Source organism: Taeniopygia guttata, chromosome Z (genome assembly GCF_048771995.1).
Source record: "Taeniopygia guttata chromosome Z, bTaeGut7.mat, whole genome shotgun sequence".
NCBI classification, from domain to species: Eukaryota; Metazoa; Chordata; class Aves; order Passeriformes; family Estrildidae; genus Taeniopygia; species Taeniopygia guttata.
Genome location: NC_133063.1, coordinates 72,754,942 through 72,775,306, shown reverse-complemented (window position 1 = coordinate 72,775,306; position 20,365 = coordinate 72,754,942).

Genomic DNA, 20,365 nt, shown 5'->3' with positions numbered 1-20,365 from the left:
TTTTAATATATTAATAGTTGTAGATGAGTCTTTGGAAGAGCTGGAATCACACATGTTCTGCTGAGGCTGGCAGGACCAGAAAGCTCACATCTTATTTGAAAGTTTTCTTATTTATTTAGACATGTGTATCCAGCTTCTTAATTTTATGAACACTGTTCTAAAGACCACCATGAAATATTCTACATGTAGTGAGATCTAATGAAGGGCACTGCACTAATGATCTATAACTTCATGGTGAAGTGAGACTTGATTGGAAAAATATTTATGTATACATTCTGTTTACTTTAGTGGGAGCTCCACATACAGATCGAAAAAAAATCTTTCCTTGGTTACTCTTTTCTCAGTTCCCTCTAAAGCATATATTACTTCCTGCTCTCAAAAGGATGAAATCAGTTTAAACAGGCTACTGTTTTAATCCATCATGTGTCAATTCTTGTCTTCCTACAATTCTTCTCAGTACTAGAACTGAAGTGCTTGTCTTATTGCTGAACTACTTGTGTCCAGAACATTAAAGTCATGCTCATTTAAAGCCACTCAACATCTCTCAGTGTCAAAAATCATGCAGGTCATTGCACTGTGAATATTGAACTGCTCAAATTCATGTACTTGCTACTTCATATCTATGAAACATAACTGATGTGGGCTGCATGAAACATATTTCATATCTATGAAATGAAACATTACTGGAGAGATCCAATACCTTGGATCTCCTTTAGACTGAAAAAACATAAGGAGAAGATGGAAGAAAGACCTACAAAGTGATGACAGACGAAGCAAGGGAGGCAAAGACAAGAATTGTGAGACTGCTGGGACACAGGCCCATCCAGTTGCACAGATAGTGAAACACTATGTCAAACTTTTTACTGAAGTCCAGGTAGACGACATCTACAGCGCTTCTCTCATCTAACAAGTGAATCACTCTGTCATAGAAGGAGATCTGCTGGCCCTGCAAGCAGGGCCTGCTTTTCACAAAGTCATGGGGGATTGCCCGCTTGTTCTATATCTATCACTTGATGACAGTCCAGGTCATCAGTTCCATGACCTTCTGCAGCACCCAGGACAGGTCTGCAGCTCCCTGGATCCTCTTTGTGGTCTTTCTCATAGATGGACATCACATTGGCTAATCTCCATTAAACTGGGGTCTTCTCTGTTAGAGAAATGACTGAAAGTGGCTCAGCAAGCATTTCTGTCAGCAATCTCAGTACTCTTGGGTGTATCCCATCCAGCTCCATAGACTTGTGTGTGTAACAGGCCACTGATCATTTCTCCTTGGGTTATGGGGTTTCATTCTGCTCCCCATCTCTGTCTTCCAGCTCTGTGAACTGGAGAGAACAGTTGCTCTTATCAATAAAAGACTGAGGAAAAGAAGGTGTTCAGTATCTCATCCTTTTCCTAATCCCTCGTCACTGTTTCCCAACACCAACAAATAAGGGATGGAGATTCTCCTTGACTTTCCTTCTACGGTAAATTTATGTAAAGATATATTTTTTATTATCTTTTACCACAATAGCCAAACTAAGTCCAGCATTGATGTTTATCCACTGCTGGTAGCAGATGTCTTCCTGGGGGTTCAGTCAGGGTAGACATGGGACGTTTCCATGAAGGCCAAGGAAATGAAAACAGAATATCCAGCCTTTGATATTTCCCCTGTCACTAATTCCAGCACTTCATTTTGCTTCATGATTGTTTTTTATCCTTTATATTCACTTGTGCAAATGGAGGTTTTTCTTCTTGCCTTTAGTACCCTTTGTCAATTTCAGTCCTAGCTGAACTTAGCTTTTCCTACAATGTTCTGCATGCCTAGAAAAGGTTTCCATGGTCCTGCCTTACTGCTTGTCTCCACCCACTGTGGGCAAAGAGCACATGCACTGGGGCTCAGCCATGTGTTCCCATTTTTTCAAGGTGGTCCTGTGATAGCTTGACTATCTTCCCAAACATCTGGATAACTCAAAGTTTAGAGAAGATTGCCTCTACATACTTTCCAGCTACCTTTATTTCAGTTGCAGTAGTTCCCCAATGGTTTCATCATCCTGACAAAGTCTTGCCTTGAATCAGCAGCAGTTGTCACAATCATCCAGCATTTGACTTTTCTTCATATAGTGCTATGTTATTTATTGCTGCACAACAAATGCATAATACTTACAATATTAAAATATATTAGACTTTCATTTCTTTGTGACTAGCCCTTGAGTTGCTTTTCTTTCTTTACAAGTCCTTTAAGATTTGGTTGGGAGTTGCTCTGGCATTGCTCTAGGGGTCTGGGCTATGTTCCAGTTTTAAAGCTGTGCTCCTCAAGGGAGATCCCTTAGCAGTGGTATTTCTCCCTAGGTAACGGTGTATTTCTAGTAGACATAAAACATAGCTACATTTCTTCAATCTGTTGTATACAGGAATAACTGTTAACATGGAAGACTTATCTGAAAGGAACTCTTGAAGACTCTCTCACAAATGGGAACTTATCACAGTTGCAATGGATAAGAGGAGGAGGACTTCCACCTGTGTAATAATCATAAACACTGAAGGGAGAATAAAACATCCGACAAACTAGCTCCAAGCCCATCAGAGCACACTTGTGTGAGTAAAAGTAAAGAGAGAGGAGGAGAGGAGGTAATACAGCCCCATATGAGTAATTTATAAAGTGTTGTACCTTTTAGTCTTTTGAAAATACTAAAACACAGCCTCAAGTTTCACAGAAAATGGATTTGTTAATTTAATTCTAAACCAATCTCCATGTGAAGAATAGCCAACACACCAGCTATCATACTTGATCAGCAATCTGTACTGGAACACCTCAGGAGACATCCACACAGTTTGAAGACTGGGTTGATATACTCAATGAAGGATGATTTTTCATATGTGTGTGTATATTTGTAGATGTGTTTCAAGGAATTTGTATTCCTAACCTACTTTTTTGCAATATTAGGTTTCATTCTTTAGGACTTTTATTTTACTTTAATTTAAACTAAAAATTGCAGAGAACAGGTACAATTTGGTTTGTTTTATTCCAGTCCTGCAGTTTGTACAATTGCCACACTTTCATTTTTGGATATGTCTTCTGATGTTGTTTGTGAATTGAAAGAGGGCACACTCTTATTACTGCTAGATAGTTTCCTTGTTTAGTGTAACATATCCTTTCATGGCATATGCTCTTGATTTTCTTTTTTCCTTTAGTACCATTAACTGACAATTTTTACCATGAGGAATAAACTGCCTAACAGCTCCTGTTCCTCACCTATCTACATCAAGTGAATTTTTATTGCTCCTTGGTATTGACTACACTACTGCTGATTTCCATTAAGCTGAAATTTTGCCGTATTTCTACAGGTTCTTTTCTTTAGGTTACTGCTACAAAATCTCTAACTAATTCCTCCCAACTCTCCTTTTTCTAGACTCTTTTCTGAAGATCTATAAGCAGTTCATAAGAATAAGTACAGGGTACCTTTAATATGAAAACTAATTCCTCTGACATACTCCAAACACTACACATACACATACTACATACATATACTACAAATTAATCTTTTCGGACTTCTTTCCCAGAATCTTTATTGCTCCTCAGTGTGGTAGTCTCTTATTTTACAGTTCTTCTGTAGTAGGTTTTAAATATCCCTTGTTATAAGTTTGTAATGGTTCATTCCATAGCTTCCCTAATGGCTCAGTCCTGAGTTGTTTACCCCAAGATTTTCCTGCCAGGTGTATGTCAATCCACCTGTCAGTCTCCTTGTACCTTCTTTGTTTCCTTCTAGAATGTTCCCTGGCCTTCATCCCTTCCACGAAGCAAGCTTGGGGTGCAAGGTTTGCTCCTTCCCCTTGTTGGCTTCTATTGGAGAGCCCTTACCCTGCACCCCTCCCCTAATGCCTTCCTATTGGTAAAAGGTTGTGTCCTCCCCTTATTCCCTCCCCTCCTTGAAAGAAGTTTTTTTGCCCTCAGCTGTCATTGCTTATCCCTGAATCCTCTGTGGAAATAAACCTTCTTTGGAAAAATGAAACAAGGGACCCCTCTCTATTCCTTTGCCTTGGTTTCTCATACTGTGCTGCAATGAACAAATGTTATTACACCAATGGGGGAAGGACAAACAGTCATGGAGAGATGCTGAAACAGTGTATGGAATAAAACTCAATATAATATGAAGTAAAGAACAATTATCATAATTACTAATTGCATAATTATTATTTATTTAGTTGGTGTAAGTGTATTTCCAACCACTGAAATCATAAGATGTGGATCATGACTTTCACTATAGCACAAAGAATACACTCAATCAATATATGGCTCTGACTGGAGATCCATTGTTTAAATAAAATCAGAACATTGTAATGGCTACAGGTGGACAAAAAATAAGCATGCCATTGCAAAGACAGGCTTAACTAAGTAGCCTTCTGCTGTTCTGTGAGCACAAGCAGCAGGACTTTCTGCTGAGCAGAATGGTGATCTGAGACTACCGATTTAAGCTCAATGATATTAAACAACTTTGTATCGATTCATACTAAGCTTTACATATTCTCTTCTACATGCTTGCCCTGCAAAGGTGTAGCTCAAAAGCTAAGCAGCAATATTTTACAATGTCAAGTAACCTGTCATAGCTTCCCAAGGTTGCTCAGGCACTTTAAAAACAACACAGGTGTTAAGAAACTTGTTTGTTGTTTAACTGGTGATGCCAACACAGTTGCTCTTGCAGTATGAAGAATATCACCTACCAATGCAAATCTGGTAATTTTGTTCCTCCTCACAGTCCCTCTTTCTCTGCCTTCACCCTTCCCATCTTCTTCTCCATATCTTTCTCTATTTTTTTTTTCATTATCACCCTTACACTAACCTTGCTCAAAATGATTCAGTAGAATTTTGTAAGGTTGTATTAAATGTGAACTATTCTGTGATCTCTTTTTTGTTTGTTTGTTTTGCACATTTCATTCTTCAAGCTGAAGATTTTTAACATCAAGAAAAAAGTCCAAATTCCCTTTTGTCCCTCAGCAACAGGAAAGAGGTCACCTCCCAGGCTGTGTCTCTCACTACTCTCTCCCTTTAGCCTGTAATTACAATTCTCCTCTTTTTGCTTGAGCACATATTAACTACAGCATTCAGGAGAAACCATTTTTGCAATCATTCTGTGATTATCACACAGAATTATTTGAGAAAGACAATAATTTTCCATCAGATTGAAAAGATTGATTTAGAAGCACCCACCCAAAGCTCACACACTAATTTGACAGGACTTCTCAAGAAGATTCTATAAGCTTGCATGGTGCTCAGAGTGCTTGTTTAGTCTAGGCATGCATATCTCAAGCTAAAATAGATTGAAGAAAGCTTTTAAAATCAGTGTATAATTCATAAAATATAGCATTTACTTCTCATGCCATGGCAACTCTATTGGCTGCACTTGTGATTTATTTCTCAGGAATTTATTTCTCAGAAATAGCTTTGCTTAAATAGTCTTAGGTGCAACACACAGGTTGTCAACTGCCCTGGGAGGTAGCGAGCTTCTAAACATTTATTTTTTGCTCTTATCTTTTTCCTTTCGCTGTCATTTTTTTTTTTTTTCCTTTTTCTTTCCTGGCTTCTTCACTAAGATGCAGTCCTCAGAGTCTGACAATATGTTGAGAACTTTCAGAAGTATTTATGGTGAGGATGGGGGTAGAAAACTTGTTAAAGTTTATGACTGTTTTTTTTCTTGGCATTGACAGTCTGGGTTCTTCCCATCCACTTCAAAGCAATTTTAAAATTTGTTAGCTAAAACACTGTGTACATGACTATGGCTAAAATAATTCCTCCAATAAATATCTTGGCAAAATGTACATCCCATGTTCAGCAGATGCTTTGTTTAACACAGTCCATTTTGCATTAGAATTCCTGTCTCATATTACCCTTACTTTCTGTCTTACAGGTTTATATGTGTGCGTGTTCTCTCTGTAATGTGTGTGAAAGTCTTCTTTAAATATCTCTTTTTCTTTTCCTCTTTTTATCAATAAAGTCTGAAATCCTGAATATTATGTCCAACTTTGAGACTGATGATGTCAGGCCAAGTTCAAACTGAGCAATATGTGTGACTGTGAGATACTTTTAAGAATGATATGCCAAGTCGTGACCATCAAATCATTACGTTTTAGAGACACAACATTGAACTCTTGCCAAGGAAAACAACTTTATGAGCTTTTGTTACTATCTGCTCCTAAAGGAGGAATGATGATTCCCTGTATCTTACCTCTAAGCTCTTCTAATCATCTTACTTTACTCATCGCTGCAACAGGCCTTCACTATGAAAACAGACAAAGCAGAGGTGGCATCTGCTTTTCAGATATAGAGCAGATTATACTAATGCAGAAGTCTGGTAGGTGGAACAGCTCTGGTGATTTATTAGCTACTTTTTTTTTTTTTTTTTTACACTACACTACAATATGCAATATTTTTTTCAGAACATCATGTAGAAAACAGGCATATTCCTGTCCCGCTTCTGGATACCAACAGAATTCTGCATTATGTATGAGCCTCATTCTCACCCTGCCTACATTACATTATTTCAAAATTCACAAACCTATATAGAATTCAGTTATTTAAACATGTGGTGGTTACATAAAAATGAGCAAAATCTGATCACAACAAGAGAAGACACAAATTTATATGCCCTCTTCCCGCCATTATCTAAACAGATCTCAACATAATACATTTGTTTTTAGTGTAAATGAGCATCTGTGAAAATTTCTAAATGTAAGGAGCCTCTAAGAAAAGGCAGAGAGGTGAAGAGTCTGAGCACTTAGTCCTGTGGCAGTCCTGTTGCAAGGTCTCGTTGCCTGGACACTGGGACTCCTGTAGGACCTACCTGTTGTGGAGCCTCCTCGGTGCCTGTTATGGGTCCTGGGTATGCAGTTCCTCTCTCAGGGTGAAAAAGTAGAGGATGCCATGGCTGAATCAAGGACTTTATAGCTCAGTCTGATGTCACTGTCTCCTCCCAGAACAAAACTTGCATTTTTCTCAAAATTACTCTTCTGTGTAGATGTTTCCCTTCATAGAACATTTCAAATTTTCTGCTCTGTGCTCCAAAGCATAGTGATTTTCCAGGGTGTTGAAGTTTTAGAATGGAAAATAAGATTTTGGAATCGTGATGCATTAACTGTTGCCATTGTAATGGTTTTGGAAGGAAATCCAGGGAATGAAGATACCTAGATCAAGTCTGAGGGGCAAAGAAAAAGCAAAGAAGATAAGAAATTAATGGTATTGGTGTTGTGCAAACATGTGAAAACATGCAGAGTTTATTCTTTTGGTCTATCAAATCAACCTCATCCTTATATGTTTAGTTCAACTCAACTTCATGCCCTTCCTTCTATTTCAGATAACATATAGGAACTGCACAAAATGTTAAAACTCACTGCTAATCAGAGAATAAGACCATTCAAAGCCAACAACATGAGGATGACAAACACACAAGGAATTACAACTACATTCCATGGTGTAATTTTCAGGTAGGTGTGCAGTCTCTCTGCCCAGTTTGAATGGCCTAGGCTCAAGCTGCCTCCCATCTGGGACACACATTACTGAACCCTGACACTGAGCCTCATCCCCTGCCCATCCTCTCTGATTTCACAAGGCTGATGCTGATCCCCAGATTTCACATAGTACAATTTGAGCTTCGTGGCCTGTCTTCACATCTTCCCCTTTCTCATGCTTGTATTCTGCAAAAGAACCTGCCGTTCTTCCTGCTGAAGAGGTAGTCATTGCCCTATGCTTTTTTTCTCCTTCTAGAAACCTCCATTATCTGCAATGCAGTCACTTCTGCTGGAACCAGCTGCTCCTTGCAAATGGATGAGGCAAAGATTTATTATCATCAGAACACAAGGAAATTAGAAAATGGACTAATGGAAACCATTAATGTCCTCCTCTCAACAATCAGATGAATGGTAGATCAATGCAGTATATAAATATATTGGAAATGATTTAAGATGATAAAAACATTAAGTCTCAAATATTTGAAGGGAAGAAAGCAAGCAAGACAAGGACAGCACTCTAACAGTCTGCTGCACCTAAGAAAAAAACCCCATCATATTTTAAGACATATTTCCTCTCTAGGATTTTGATCTCTTTAAAGAAAAAATATTGAAAAACTGCTCTGCACCCTTCCATAATATCATCTAACTTTGATATTAAACAAATTGTCTCTTTAGAAAGGAGACCTTATAGCCTGTAACATGAATAAACAAATAAATTCATTGTATTCTACAGGTAAAATAATAATCCTCAGAGTTTACAGACAATAATTGGGTTTTTTTAAATATCAATGACTCTTTTGTTTACAGCTTGTGTATAAGACTGTAAAAAGAAATTACTAAATATGATTGATATAACAGTTGCAGTACCCACACTCATTCTATATAAACCTCAAAGGAAAACCTCAAAGAAGGGAAGAAGAAAACTATAAAGGAAAATAACTGCACAAGTACTTTATATTAGCCTGGCATCATGCATAAAAATAATATAATATCTGTAAGTGTATAATTCTTAAGCTTTCAGGAATAACTGTTTTTTTAATGGATCACATTTCTTGGAAAATATCAGAAGCCTTAGGATTCAAGAAATTTTCCTTCTCAGGTAAAATTTTGCAAAGCTCAGTGCATTCCCATTTTCAGGACTTAATCAAAATTCCTCAATAAATTCCTGTTAAATTGTTTTGTGTTGTTACTTGTGAGAGCATTTAGGATGGCTTGATGATGACTTAAACTACCACAAATCCCATAAATGTGAGGACAGAAAGGTTACACCAAGGCACTTCAGTAAAGAAATGAAAACAAACCACAAATTATCCCCACCAGAAGGACAGTGTGTTCAGACAGATGTCACAGGCTTTGTCTTTCAATTGCTCTCTGCTCTCCAATGTTCTATCATGTTGCTTGGTTTTAATCATATGTAATAGGTCACTGTGATCAGAAGAATTCAGGACTCACATGTACTTAACATGCCAAGCTATAGCTGGGTAACTGGAGGAATTCTTACAGGGTGCATACAGTAAAGTCAGTAATTTCTGACTTTATTTTTTTCAAGGTGCAACTAGTAGAGAAAAATATAGAAACAATACCTATGGTTCACTTAATTTAAATGAGGTTGTTGACAAAGAGTAGCCAAAATCATTTTGTCTGCTAGTGTTCTTAGTGAATTTAGAAAAAATAATGAAGCTAGTGTATTGTAGAAGCTGCTTCTTCTTATTTCTGAAGTTTATAAAAAAACACAATGGGGAGGACCCTGTCTAAAGGAGTCAATGTCACACCATTATGATGGGTACTAATCTATTTCATAATAAGGTTGGATGCTATAAGTACCTTCATTGCTGTTAAATCATACTCCTGTATAGCTAAGTCTGCCATTAAAATCATGTATTACTGACAGAGGCAATATTTATTTAATTTAATATTATGGCACATATTTCAAGTAGGACAAGAAGAAATACAGTCTGACCTTCCCCATGGCCAGGAGATTTATTAGCATTGTCAAAGTCAGAATCAAACTGTACTCATTAACACCAAACCCACTAGTATTACAGGATGTTTTATACTAAGAGAAGGTAGACAAAGAACAGAAGAGACATGGAACTCTTCTGGCCCATGGAAAACATATTGATACCAAGAAGATAGAGGGCTCAAAAGGTGCAGTAGATATTCTGGAATATGTGGGTCATACTCTATTGAGTGACCTAATTCTGGTTCAAGGAGAATGAATAAAAGTTTGGAATAAAAAATAAAAATACCTAAAGATTTAATAAAATATGTGGTGAAAAGGAGAGATGATAAGGCGTACTGAATGTCTCAAGAGGCTAAAATATTGCCTTTTATCTCCAGGTCTTTGGTTCAAAACCAAACTAAGGCAGTTGTGACAAAAAAAATATATTCCCATCAGATGCTGGCTTCTACAAATCAGGAATTTGGCCCATGTCAAGATGCTGTCAGAGAGGTACTGCTGCAGCCACCATTAACCAATCCATGCTTGCATGCTGCCTTACAAAGGAATGCAAGACCTGAATGATTTGAGCAAAGAAAAAGCTTTTAGAGCTGAGAGTGGACTTGGGATATCCTATTTGAGCAAGACTGGGGAACTTTGCAGTGCTGCCTGCACTTGTTACTCCCTAAACAGATGATTTTCAAGGCTGTCAAAATGCCAGCTTCTTCAATGGTTAAGAAAAGACAAATCTAAGGGAATCGCTGAATATAACAATAGAGGAATGGTGAGATGAAATTACACAGCAAGACAAACTAGATAGTCGCCTGAGTGTTGCTCTGACAGCAAGGAAAAAAAAGGCACATACATCATACATGCTGGCGAACATGCAGAATGTGAAGCTATGTTCTGTAAGATGGATCTCTGACAATTACATATGACCATTTTTAAAACATTTTAAAAATGGCATTATTAGTTAATTTTAAAAAATAAAGCAAGATTATCCAGTCCTGACTGCAGGCAAAAATAAGAGAGGAAGGATTATTACTGGAGGGAATGAGATCCAGAAGGAAAAACTATGGACCAGTGCCAGTAACTCTCATAGAAGAACCAATTTAAAATCTGGAGGTTAAAAAGGAGCAGCCTACTAGCAATTCAGTCAGGATTTAGGTTACAGTTATGCAATTTCTGGGCTTTAACTGTCAAAAAAAGACTTGTTGATACAGGTTAGAGGAAATGAAATGAGTGTTGATTGTGTTTCACATCTTTACTTAGACATGTGAGGACAGATTTGTAAAGGTATGTAGATGCCTGAGGAATCTGATAAGGGCCCCCTCTCTGAAAACACACAAAGGCCAAACCCACAAAAATTAATTAGATGTTGACACTCAATTAAGATTTGTTAATTTTACTAGAGATGGGTAAATACTAAATGTTTCCAATTTTCTGGGGCTACACATCTATCAGCATCTGTGGCCACCTAAAAATCTTGCAAAACCTGGCCTCCACTGGATAATTTCTGCTTCACATGCCAATTATCAGATTCAGTTCTTGCTCACATCTCTGGAATTCGCTTTCTGGGAGCAAAGAGCTCCACATCAGTGTTTTCTCCATTTGCATAGTACTGGAACTTATTTCCCTCTCTGGATTATTTCTCTATCTGCTTTCCCTCTTCTTTCTGTGCACCTCTATACAGTCCATGGGGATGTGAAAGGAGCAGAGTACAGCGCTGGTGACTGGCACTGCCTTGCCTACAAGAGAGAACACAGCCTGTTCCTATATCCCAAGCTGCACCATGCTTTCTGGATCAGCAGTGTTCTGCTGAAGAAAAATATCTTGGGAGAGCTGGCCGGCAGGGTCCTTGGCAGAGTTTGCCTGTTGCCTGGGCTCATCACCAGAAAATTTGTGCTAGAGGGAGACAGAAGAGGTGAGTTTCTGTCCACTTCTTCTGATGCTTCCTTGGTAAAGGAGAACCTGCATCCTAGCATTAAATACCTGAGCACCTTCTCCCTAAAATTGTCAGCTAGAGATCACCAAAAAAGACAAAGTAATGTGTGGCACTTAATCCAAATGAATAGCACAGTTGTACCAGTTACAGCTTCAGATGGGAGTTTTTATGTTAATAGAATAAAGGATCCTTTCCATCATATTTCTGTGATTTACACTATCAAAATACCAACAAAATCCTTTCTTTTGTTCCTTTGATGTTTCTGATACTGTGTTTCAGAAGTTTACCGTGCTCATTAAAATAAGAAAAAGACAGCCAAATTAAACTCATTATTAGCTACACATTTTTTCTCATAGATGTTTGTGTGTTTAGGCATATAAAATTGCATGTTTATATCTTGTGTATGTCTTTTACATGCTAGCAGAAAAAAACTGTAATTCACCAAGTGCTACTGAGCTGTGTAAGTTATTTGCCCTCTAGAAATCACCAACTAGGTAAAAACCTGTCAGGACTTACTAACTATGAAGTCAGGCCTTCTGAAAATGCTGCAGATGGAGAACCATAACATCTTCATGCTTATGATCAGTCGTTACATCAAGAGATGATGTCAGCTCCCTCTGGCTTCTGCAAGCTGAACAGCTTTGGGTAAACTGAATGATCCATTTGCCCATAGTTCCATCAGACACTGAAGAAGGCCAGTCTAATATATTGTGACTATTTCACAGTCCTCTCTGTGTATCTTACACTTTGAAAGCTGATGCTAAGCCTTCCAATGCTCCAGGCAAATCATCAAATATCTCTCCTCCCCACAGGCACCCAGACAAAAATAGTCACGGATTGCTTTGTTGATCCTGCTATTTGGCTGCCTTGGAGATAAAACCGTTTTTGCAGGTTCAGAACTGATTTTGTTCTAAGCTGCGTTTAAACATAAGAGTTGTTTTTTTGGGGTTTTTTGTTTTTGGTTTTTGGTTTTTTGTTTTGTTTTGTTTTGTTTGAGCAGAATAATCAAAAGAGGAGTTAGAATAAAAATTAAGATAGTTTGAAAACCATGATGTTAACCTATATAGTGACACAATGGGAATTGAGACAAGCACTTTGAGGAACCAGTTGCTTACTCTGCTTTAAATCAAGGACACTTTTGCTTTTTGCATTACCTTGGAAGTTCCTAGCAAGTTTATTCCATGTAAAAATTCAGCCTGTCTCACCAGGCACTGCATACAGCTGCAGCTTTATTTTGCAGTTTTTCAGTTTTTCCTCTGCCACTGGACAGGCCCTGTAAAGTGCTGGCTGCTCATTCACTGAGATATTTCTGCTCTGTTGCATTAGACCACTTACTAGGCCCGTTGGCTTATGATACTTGCCAGTTGCAAAGTTTTCCACTAACTATTGAAAAGACAATCAGAAGAAAAATTGAGACCTGCTTTCATGCCCTACCCCTTTGTCATAGATCCAGTCTTTAAAAACACCCTAAAATCAACCAGCTCCTAATCTAGCTGAGGCCCTTGAGTAGTAATTTGTTTAAAAATGAATGTTTTTAAAACTCTTGTGTATATCAGCTACCATTGAATAAGGCTGAGAAGAAAGTAAGTAGTGATTTACACAGAAATCATAATTTTTTACAGTATCTAAAAGAGATACTGACTTAGATATCATCTGGCTGATTTCTTACCTGCCAAATATAATATAGTAATATATTTTTAAGTACAGCATGGATGCAGAACCTGAACTTAAGTTGAACAACTGAGCTCACTTTGTGGATCTATGGAAAGCCCTATTCTTCTAATTATGAATCTGCTCACCAGGAGGCAGTTGTTGGCTTTGTCTTACCTGCAAGTCTCAAAATGTGTGAGTTTTATGGGCATGCTGGTTCAGTACAGCTGACACACAACAGATGGCATGAGGGAGTCCCTAGTCAGAGGGTGCATATGTGCTCATCCCCGAAGTCAAACCCATGTTGTTATAAACCAGGGAGTTGCCAGGCACAGCCTATGAACATGTCCACAAGGTGCCAAGAGAAATTAGATTACAGCTACTGACTAACTTGGCCTTTTTTCCTGTGGCCTAAGGGATGCTGTAGTTTTACCAGCTGTGCTGACTCATTAGAGACTTGCTTTCAATTCTGCCATTGTTTACTGCAGCTAGAAGTATCAAAAACTAGGTACTGAGGGACAGTGCAGTGAGCAGCTTTTAGCTCTTGGCTATTTTACAACATCTAGGAGCAAACCTCTGCAGGAAGCTGAAGGGTGAGAATTAAATTTGGAACATACCTTGCAGAAAAGGTAATTTGACTTGCTTGCAAAGTACCTAAATAGAGGCATTTCCTGTTCAAAAAGAGCCAAAGATATTCAAAACTTAAAATTTACACAGAAACCCAGGTGACTGCATGCAGCCAGGAAGCAGGTGCTAGTTTTAGGCAAACCTCAGGGCTTGTTTAATTGAAGCACATCTGGTCTTTAAAAGTCAGCCCAGGTGTTTGCATTTTAATTGCATAAATCTATCCTGCTGCCCCATGTTATACCCCAGAAAAGTCAGAAGTCAACTCTGAGGTAGCTGTGTATTAATACAGGTGTTGCTAGTTGATCACGTGTTGGTCATGAAATAACAAGTTCAGAACTATTCCATTGCCTCTGTTTACTCTTGTGGTTCTTTGTCATATTTATTATTCAGAAAGATACTCTTGCTAATTAATTTTCTACAGTTTTGAGTTCCTTTGACTTTATAGGGTGGCAATATCTGCTGTGATCATCATTTCATTCTATGGCTTGGCAAAATGAGTGTCATTGGCTTTTAGAGAGTTTGTGAAAATTCTTTGGCTAGTTTGGATCACTTTGTGGACTAAGCTGGAAAATATGAGAGAAGGAGAAAAACATATTTAAATGCAAAATCTTTTGATATGTTGGGAAATCAGAGAAGTGAAGAGTCATGATTTATTTTATGAAGATTATTAAACATCTTAAAAATAATGAAAGATAGATACATTAAATAAAATTCAGTGATGAGCAGTGAAGCTGATAATGGAACTAAAATTCCTTGGATTAAGATAAAAATATTCACTAAGCCTATTTGAACCATTACTAGGTACTTGGGAAGGAAAAGTATCTGCCCAAAGAATCATTTTGACAAGAACAAAGCAGGTATTTGTAGGGTACACAGGAACCCAAAAAAATTGAAGGCTAGAAATAAAATGAAAAGTTGATAGCTGTTTTAGTCAGAAGGATACTTCCATACTGCCAAAGACTCTAACCTAAGAATCTAGGATAATATTAAAAAAATCATACTAGTTTATGGATCAAAAAAAACACAACAGTGAGATATGGATTTTCTGTGGATGCTTTAGAAAGGTGACTAGAGAGTGTGGAGTTTTAAATTATCTAGAAAGTTAGGATATCAATGTTAGGCTACACTTTGTGTGTTTGAAATGGTTTTTTTTTGGCTTTTAAGGTTCTATTTGTTAGGGGCAGTGGAATTGTAGGATATTTTTTTCTTTAAGTTTCAGCTCCTGAGCTGGCCTTCTGATTGCATAGTATCCTGTGCAGGTGGCATACTTGGAATTGAGCCGATTTAATAACTGAGGGATTTAAATCAGATTTAGAGATAAAAATAAGGATAAATTAAGTTAGTTATATTTCCTTCCTGCCTTTATCTATGTAACATTTCACTATAGAAAAAAATTATGGAGGAATGAGACATTTTTAGATGAGAGTAAAGAATCCAAGAGATATAACCATAAGTGAGAACACAATATATGTTTTAGAAAATATACTTTTAAAAATGTATTCTTTTTTCAAACCTGTCCTCTGCTGAGAAGGACAGCAGGTGAAGGAAATGTTTCCTGTTGAATTTAGAGATGGCAGAATCATCCTGAAACAAACAAAAAAAAATGCTTCTCACAGGAGTGTGAATCACAAAATGGATGAAACTAAGAGAGAGTCTGCCAAAATCAGATGATATTTGAAGACAAATAAATACATTTTATGGCTGTGAGAAGACAGGGATAGGTTGAGGAACTATGCTTATATGAGAAGTTTCATGCATCTGGAGAATGCCTGACAGGCACTGAGCAAAAAAAGGACTGTTTGAGGCATGGGGGCCTCATTGTGAGGCTTTGACAGCACAGCAGGCTTTTTGAAAAGGATAGAAGCTGAAGTCAGAATCAAATTTAGAACCAAATTTAGGTTATTCAGCACAGTTATCATCCCAATGACAAATGTGAGAACCGAGCAAGCACAAATACAATGGAAGGTATTTAAATTTGGATGGGTCTGAAAACAAAAGCTTGATGAGGTTCATAAATGTCAAATGAACAGATGGAGCTGAGAATGAAACCAGCAGGGAGATAAGGCAGAGATTGCTGTGTGCAGGGGTGGAAAACAGGAAACTCCAGTCAGTGGGTTGCAGGGTGAAGATGAGGGATGAGGGACTGCCAAGATAAGAGCTGAGACAAAGGCAGTCCTCAGGCTTCAAGGAAGGGCAGAGGTCAGTGTAGTCAATTATGGGAAGAAAGACCCTTGTGCGCAAACGCTGGGACCAGACAGACGGGTCAAGAGTGGGGTGCACATGGGATCCAACTCAAGCCAGGTTGCAAGTGAGTTTCCCTGCAGATCCCTTTGACAGTTTGTGTATGGGAACCATGTCCTTGCATCCCTAGGCTTCATCACCAGCCTGCAAAGGCCCATATGCCCCTGGCGGGATGGTCCTAAACACTGCTATGCTGTGGGATAGATTTATGAATGGCTGTGCTGCCAGAGCTCCTGGAAAGTAAGAACACTTGGTGGGCTGTGCTTGCATTCAGGGTCTTCTGCAACACAGCTGTGTCCTGCTCCCCAGGGCCACATTGTGTGAGGAGCTGGATAATAAACAAACTTACATATTTTTGTCCTGGTGAAATGAGGCCTTTTGGTGGGGGGAAGTGGGGGGAGGGGTTGCTTGGTTTTTGTTTGCTTGTTTGTTTGTTTGGGGGATTTTGTTTAGTTTTTTTATTTGTTTTTAAAGAGAAAGAATGAAAAAAGAAAAAAAACGAAGTAGCAACTTCATTTCCTTTCAGGCCATGTGCTCCCCCATACCATGCCCTTTATGAAGGATCTCTTGATCTCTTGAGATTCAGCTTTAGTTTTGTGCTGTCTACCATACAAATTTAGCCTAATGAGTGCATATGCGATGCAATGAGCTGCTGGTATAGAATCCTTCCAGGGAAATTACATCTTCACTGTAAGTTGAGCTACCTCATAATCCTAAGGAGCAGTCTGGTCTACCTTGATGATGCCTTCCAGTAACTCCTGTACAACAGAAGCATGCTACAGGCACAGATGACTGTTGGGGGTGGACACCTGTAATTTTCCTTCCTGTGTATTGCGACAGGTTTCAATGGGATGTTCACTAGCTCTCAAGACTAGGCTGAGTGCACAAGTATATTTTCTCTTTTCTCACAGCATCAAATGCAAGATTTTGTCTATGTGCTTGTTTACTTTACAAGCAGACATACCATTTGTACATTATATTTATTGTTTGGTTGGTTGATTTACTTTTACAGTCTGATTGATCATAGCACAAAAAAAAATAGATGAGAGTACTGTTCCAAACCTCCAACTTTAGAAGAGCCCTGCAAAATTTAAATTAATTCTTTATCTCCGTATTATTTTTTTATCTTTATTCTTTTTTACTGTGTTACAACCACATTACTTGGTTGTAACACAGTAAAAGAATAAGATGGTCCTTTATATGTTTAGATTGTTTAACCAAGTTAAAGTAAATTGACTATGAGCATAGTTGTTTGCTGTCTTTGTACACTGTCTAGGAAGCAGTACTTAATTCCCAAGCAGCTTGTAAACTGTACTGTTATGCTGTCTGTGTTTTGGTGAGTGAGATATGATTTTATATGCGTCAAAACTCAGCAGGTAGGAAATTAAGTTACCATGCTGATGAATGCTGTTCCTTCACACAGTTACAATACTAAAGCATGGTACTTAAAGCCATTTATTTTCTTTTATTTTCTCTTTTTTATTTAAACATGAAGTTACAATTCTGACAAATTGCCTGTCTTTCAAATCACATGCACAAAGTACAGGAAAGTAAGACAGAAATAAAAAATGTGGTTAATAACTCCAAACACTTTTCTGTTTAACTGCTTCTGACACAGGCATGTTTCTTTTAAGGAGCAGAGTATTAAGGTTTCTGTGGCATTCTAGAATAATCAGTGTATATTGTGAAGAATAATGAAGTAAAAAAATGTTCTATAAAGAGTAAATATTTTCTGCATCCAGTTAAAAGCATGTGTAGATGAAGGCTGCCCCAGAGTTTCTATTTCACCATAAAGTGTTCTAGTTCAATATTTCACACTCCTTACACTCATTTAAAACTGAATTAAAATTCAAATTAGGATTAACCACCCATTGAGTCTGGCACAACAATAGAAGTAGTCACTAACTTTTTTCCTACATGTTATTAGCACACAGAATTTAGGTTAAAGAGGTTTACCTAGGTTACAAAAATATGATTGTTATTTCTTGTCTACCTGCCTTCTTTCGCTTTCTTTTGAATGACTGAAGTTTTCACACATTGCTGTGGCCCAGGGTGATCTTTAATGCATAAATATTTTAAATAGGGAGTAACAGACATACTGATGGACAAAGGGAGAAGTGACACAGCAGGAGTAATAGATTAGTTTGGTTTGCTGAACTGGAGTCTAGTACTAGGAGAGAAAAAGAAGCAATTTCTCATCTATCAATCTTTCACCTTTAATCATTCAGTCAAAACCGTTAAAATTGGACCAATGCAACAAATATTCACAGACATTTACAGTGTTTGTCTTCACATTTAAGAGGACCATTTCCTTTTGTTTTGTTGGGTTTTTTTTTTGTTTGTTTGTTTTTTTCATGGTATTTCAAATGGTTGTAGCAAAGGAATAAAGAAAATATTAAAGTCTGAATTATCAAGCACAGAATTTAACAGACTGAATAGTGGGTTTTAGTCCAGCCAAAGTTTCAGATGTTAATATGTCAATGGATGGCTGAAATTTGCACATTTCACTGAACATTAAACCAACTACGATGTTAAATACAACTACATAAAATTGCTGCTATTATTAAGCTTCAGAAGGGATGTAGGCAGGTTAATCAGTCTTCATACATGGGTATCTGCACATACAATATTCATAATGAGATTATAAAGGTAATTTCTCATATATATATAAATGTCTTCAGTAGAGTTTGCAGCTACAGTAGTGCTGTAGCTGCAAAATATTTTGACATAGCCTGAAAATACTATGAAATTGTCTGACAAACTGCTTTATTTAAGTGATATTCGATTTATATTCAACAAAATTCTTATTGTTTTTAATAAAGATGAATTTTACCTTTGAGACAAGTGCAGTATATTATTTCTCTCAAACTGCAAGGAGACCATAGCACTACTCTGTGTTAGCAAATGAACTGCTTATCTTAAGCTGGGTGGTTAAGAAGAAAGGACTGATGAGGGCATTGGCCTCCTGAAATATGATTTAAGACCTCATCAGAGACTGCAGGGATGCATAAGTATACGCCAAGCAGTAACTCAACACTAGGACAAGATGGAGATAATGGGATGATTAAAACAGAAATTTGGCAGAGATTTACAATTCTTATTTTTATTGTATTACCCATGACTTTCAACAGAATTGTGTTGTCATACTACATAATTTCTTACCTACGTATAAAAAGGTGAACTTCTTTTGAGTTTTAAGCACAACTGAAATCTCTAGCTAGGAGCTTGGTCAATTAACAAGGAGTTTCCTCCCTTTGCAGTAATAGAGCTGCATTTCTAAACCTGTTCCCTCCTTTCTCCTACCTAGGTTTCTGCATTCCTTTTTAATTCCTTAACAGCCAATTCTCACTGAGGACATGTATAATGTAGATACAGAGGATACAAGTATGTATAGTATAATCTGTGACTGTTATCATTGAAACTGCAGATGGAGAGAGACTGTTTTTGCAGAAGCGGAGCTGTAAGTTATATCACTGGGTATCACTGGGAATTCTCAAGAAAAGATTTTGTCACCACATCCTCCTTTCCACTTTTTTTTTTTCCCTAAGAGGCATCATGTACATGAAAAATAAAATCACATCTCATTGGGAAAACCAGTTTTAGAAAGTAATTCCTTCAATAGTTAACATCCTATTTAATTATGAACCATTCATCTTTCAAGTTACCTGTTGTGCCTTGAATTTTTTTTCTGAATGCTTTATTTGCTAAGGTATAATGTTCATAGAATCCTAGACTAGTAAACAGTTCTCTGATTTAAAACTAAACAAAACAAATATCCCACCTAAATTGATTTCTTTAATTTTCTCTTGGCAAGACAGCTACATTTCTATAGAATTACATTCAGTCCAGAGAACAAACTATGCAGCAGCATTTTTTTCAAAGCATTCATAGCTTCTATTATCTTTGCATAACATTTTCTCTTGTGCAAGGAGCCTGTTTGGGACATTACATTACCTTACATTGCATGTAATATTTCTGGAGTGAGTAGTCAAGCAGCACAACAGTCTTCAACAGCATTCTGTTAATTTTCAAGTTGTCCTAAAGAGATCTTGCTCACACATAGAAAATAAGCTTCAATAGTCATCATTTGAGAAGTGAGAACTGTAACTCCTGTTTCAAGAATGAGTGGTGTGTTGTCATGAGGGATAAGGCCAACATTCCTCTCCAGTATCCATGGGCATTGCACATAAACTTGTTTTCAACTTTACCTTGCTTTCTGTTTGCACTCCTTGCTCATTTTTTTTCCTCGGATGTGTTGCTGGAAGCTACACATTTTAAGTGAGTATCTCCATGTAGCCAAAAAGACTGAAGCTGCAAATGTGAAATCTTTCCTGTGATGGTTGAACACAGATGGACTTAACAGATTTGTCAGTGATCATATGACATAACATGGAGGCTGTAGATGTAAGAATGAACAGTAGATACGACTTTTAAAATATGTAACACTTCCTTCATCAAAGTGCAAGAATTGGTTGGAGCAGTAT